Raw genomic sequence first — 4598 nt, 5'->3', positions numbered from 1 at the left:
GAACTGCCAGTGTGGTGCAAGACATGACTGGGACATGGCTTTTCCAGGGAAATGCTTGTTTCTACCAGGGTCTGGTGCAGGGAATATTTTGCAACTATGTAAACTCAACTCCAGGTAACTGTTGAGCAGATCTAAATGCCCAAGTGGAGCAGAATCCAGTGTTCTTTCACTGCTGCAGGAGAAGTCATGAGTCAGAAAAGCATACCAGCTTTAACGAGCATTCAGCCCTTCAACTGCCTCATGCCCTTCACGACACAGCCTGATGCTGAGCGGGGATTGCCAGGTCAGCTTGAGGCCTTTAACAGAGACCTCTCTTTGACACAGGCAAGCTTAGCTTCTAAAATCAGGGATTTAAAAAACTGTTGACAAAAATTATCTGATTTGAGCTTACTAAGTTGAATTACATCTAAGGAATATTTAGGCTTAGTGAAAATGTGTTTAACTTTATTGCATGTGAATGCTGAATTCAGAATACACTAATTTCTAAGAACCACAGCCATTAAACTGCTTTGCTAACACTATGGTAAGGATCGTTTGGTTAAGCCACCATCTAGAACTGACACTGAAAGCTTTAAGATGTATGTGGAAAGAGAAATATCTATGCTTAGCTTTATCTTTAAGCCATTTTGATCGTGACTATTCTGTGAAATAATATTCATAACTTGTGGACATCTTGTGAAATAGTTTTCTAAGGCCATCACTGCATTTTTGGGAGGATGCAACTGTTTCCTTTTAAAAGTCACCAAAGAAACCATCAGAAGAAAAGATTTGTGCTCATCTTTCATGAACCTCACATGCAAAACTAAGTTTGATTTTAGGAAGAACTTTGCCTAAAGAGCATCTTGCTATATAAATACTTAGTACCAGGTTTTATCTTTTTCTCTCAAAGTTTGGGGACCCTTGCTTCTTGATTGAAGACAGTAGCGTGAGCAGACTGAAATTATAATCCCTATTTTCCTACACAATGAATTCAAGGAAAAACACAATTTTCCTTCCAGCCCTATTCTTCTGTAGCACTAGTACTGACACAAATCTAAGATGCAATTTGTAACTTAATGGACAGAGTATCCAAGCCCTCCTCAGTGCTGGTGGAAACCAGCCCCAGGTGACATCCCACAGGCAGGTGACTCCAGGTGTGGTGAGCACTGAGTGGACACTCACTCAGTCTTCTTCCCATGGGGGCATGTCCCAGCAGCATCCCTGCTGCACAGGAGCTCCTTTGATGTGGACAGGCCCATGTCAGCCAGTGCTGCTGAAAGGGAGGACAATCAATGAACACGGCCAAGCATGTTTGCCCAGAGTGAGCTGGTAACTAAAATTTGATCCAAGCAAAGAGAAAACAAATAAAACAACAGCAACAAGCAAGAAAATACAAGAAAAATAAACGAAGAACTTCTTGTGAGAGAATCCTGGGAATCAGGTGGGGCTGCTCAAGGAGGCACAGTAAAGGGTGATAGTATTTAGTTCTCTTTCTCGTAAAGCTTTGGATGGCAAGTGTCCACCCTTCCCATCTCTGCCTGCTGCCCCACACTGAGGCCGTGCTGTCCGTGGGAGCAGGATTCACTGCATGGGAGCACAGAAGTCAGAAGAAAGGCTTCCAGATGTGGTCAGTTGTGACATTCCCAGGAGCTGGTGCAGAGCCTACTGACTGCTGGCATGTTACTGACACAGGTAATTGCAGTTTTTAAAGGAAGGCCTCTTCTGTAATTGCAAATTTTGGAGAGGAAGGAGATATCCAGAGGCCTGTGGTTTGAATTCTGGATAGCACCTCCGCTTTTGGTCTACAAGCAGTGAAAGGCTGCTGGGGCTAATGGAGCTCCTTATGTTCTCCCTTCATGGCATGGGAAAAAACGATCTAAGCTTCATGTGCCAGGATGGATGACATTAATTTTCTGAACCCAACTGCAGCAGTATCCCTTGGGAGAGGTGGCACAGCATCTGACTCATCTCTGGTGGGGAGTGCTGCTAAGTGACCACAAGTTAAATAAACTCAAATTCCACAGTCATGACCGAGGGATAACGAAGAAAGTTCCCTGCAAGTAGTTCCTGCAGGTGTTCGACATCTGGAGCTCCCTCAGTTCCCAGGACCTGCTCAAAACAGAGTAAATTATTGTGTTTGGGGATAAAACAAGAAATTCAAAGATCTTTATGACTAACAAACAATGTTTGTAGATGCTTGCTACAATAATTCCCCTGACAAACAAATTTCCTTCAAGAGTTACAATGAAGTCTTTGGTTCTTCACAAGCTGAAAAAGTTACCTGGTCAGAAGAGCCCACATAAAACACTGAAATAAATTCCCAGGCGTGTAAGTCATTTGTTTTATCATGTCAGAAAAACAGGATTTATGTACAAAGCCACATAACTCCATAAAGATAACTTAAGCTGAAATCCAACCAAACTTCTTATTTTTAGTAGTTGCAGATCAGAAGTGGACATTTTACAAAGAAACCTACAAAAGTTGGTTGTGTGTTCTGGTAGTAATTACCTCCCACAAATATGACTCATTTCTGCAGCTTAAATGCAATGCTTTAGTGTCCCAAAATCAACAGTTTTATAAATAAATCTCTGAATCACAGACCGACTGCCTGAAGCGTTTAAATATTTCTTACTGCTCTGGGAAGTAGTTTTTATTTCGGGCTTTAACTTCATAACAAGTTCCCAGTGAGCAGCACTGATACTAAGGGCAGCAAGCACGCAGCGCAGCCAGGCTGCAGCGAGATCTATGTCAGCGCAGCCCCACGCCAAGCTGTCCCACTCCAGCGCTCCTGCTAACGTCAGCCCGGGCCGCCCCTCCACGCGGGGACAGGAGCGGCAGTGACGGCTGTCGACACACCTCGGGCAGATGCTGCGGGAGGCGGGGCGCGGCCTGCCCTCTCCCCGGGCCTGCAGCGACGAGCCGGGCCGCCGAGCTGGAGAACTCGGCCCCGGCCCGGGCCTGGCAGGAAGTGCTGTGCAGGCCGCGCCGCTGCGGCCATGCAGGCAGCCTTGCCTAATTTAGAAGCGGTTGGGGAAAAAAAAAAAAAAGAAGAAGAAGAAGAAGAAAGAAAGAAAAAGAAGAGTAATCTTACCTGTAGAGCTTTACCCAAAGACAAATCAGAAGAAAAGCGCGATTTTGTGTTAAATCCTTTTGGGCTTCATCTCATTTAGCTGCACATTACGCTCACATTTTCCCCTCTCAGGAAAATAAGTCACTCTCCTCAGTAACACTGCTCCGTCAGCACAGCCTTCCTGACTCAGTGTGACCTAAATAATACCGATCTGATCAGCTCTGAAAGCAGAAATGTCCATGTGTGTGCACATGGAAAAAGTCCTGATTTTACACAGTTACGTGCAAAGCAAAAGCACACGGAAGAAATGCAGATATGCAGATGAAACTTACAGACCTTCTGTCTTTATTTAATTACAAACTGCCAGTTAAAATCATTTCTGGATCTGGAATTGCTGGTGAAAAGTTATATATGGCGAATGATAAACAAGAATGTGCAGTACTTTATATTTAATTAGGAGAAAAAATGAAAGAGAAAAGGGAAAAGGCACGAGAACAGAAGGCTGAAGAAATAGGAGCTGGAAAAAAAAGAAAGGAGGAAAAGAGCAGGGACATTTCTGATGTCATTCTCTAGCAATTAATCACAGATTAGTAAAAAGTTCAAGCGCAGAACCTGCAGCCTTATCTTGGTTTCTAAGTCTCAGTGTGATCTACAGAAAAGCCCACTTAGGAGAAAATGCATTCGGCTCCTGGCTGACTCATCCTCAGGCATTTGCCTTTCGCCTTTATTTGTATTTCAGCTACTACAGAATTGCTGCTGCTTTGCCAAATGCACCTTTGCAGGACTTGTGAATCCGTTGTTTTGGCTGCAGCACCAGAGGGAGACCTGCTGCGCTGGCCCCCTAAAATCACAAATCCTCCACCTGTGATTTCTTAAAATGTTTTCTCGGGAAGAGCATGAGGAAATTATATTCTCTCAGTTTACATCCAGAAATTGGAAAGTTTGCTAACTTAGGCTGAGAGTTACATCTATTTACATTTATTCAGTCTAGAGATAGGTGTTCCTCTGATACTTGGCAGGCAAAGATTAGGATAAAGCACTTCACTACAGGCAGTGGGATGCTCCATTTTTGATGACTGTGCACTGTACCATTTAATTGATTGCATGAAGAAACTATAGTGATTTCCTGTGAATGCAGAGCCCGTTCACATGGTTGGATTCACAAGCCTACGAGCCCCGATGAAGTGCACAGGCACACGCTATCTCACATTATTTGAATTGATGCAACTCCCTCAAAAATAAATAAATTAATTAATAAATAATAAAAAAGCAACCAAGTTCTCATGATTCTCCTAATTCTATTTTGAGATTTACATTATTATTTTATGTAAAAGAGCAGTTCCAAGAAGATACTAATGAGGATAAGATGGCATCATCAGGATTGCATGTCTTTTCAGAATCAGAAAGAGTGAGTTAAGAAATAGAAATGAGCTGGAACTTAGCAGCAGTAAGTGTGAGATTAGAACCTTTTAGCAACAACAAGAAGGAAGAGGAAACAGTGGAGGAAGGAGATGAACACCAGTGCACTGACTGATGGCAGGATTACTGT

At 43.2% G+C, this 4598-nt stretch overlaps 1 long non-coding RNA gene across 1 annotated transcript; it reads right to left on the bottom strand.

Annotated features, from left to right (window-relative positions):
- Positions 424–4267, bottom strand: LOC110394955. The gene is made up of 2 exons (XR_002436059.1): positions 3071–4267; positions 424–2088 (listed from the first exon to the last, which is right to left on the bottom strand). It is a non-coding gene; the product is annotated as an uncharacterized LOC110394955 (long non-coding RNA).

The sequence above is a fragment of the Numida meleagris genome, chromosome 2 (assembly GCF_002078875.1).
Source record: "Numida meleagris isolate 19003 breed g44 Domestic line chromosome 2, NumMel1.0, whole genome shotgun sequence".
NCBI classification, from domain to species: Eukaryota; Metazoa; Chordata; class Aves; order Galliformes; family Numididae; genus Numida; species Numida meleagris.
This window is presented reverse-complemented; position numbering and strand designations above follow the sequence as displayed.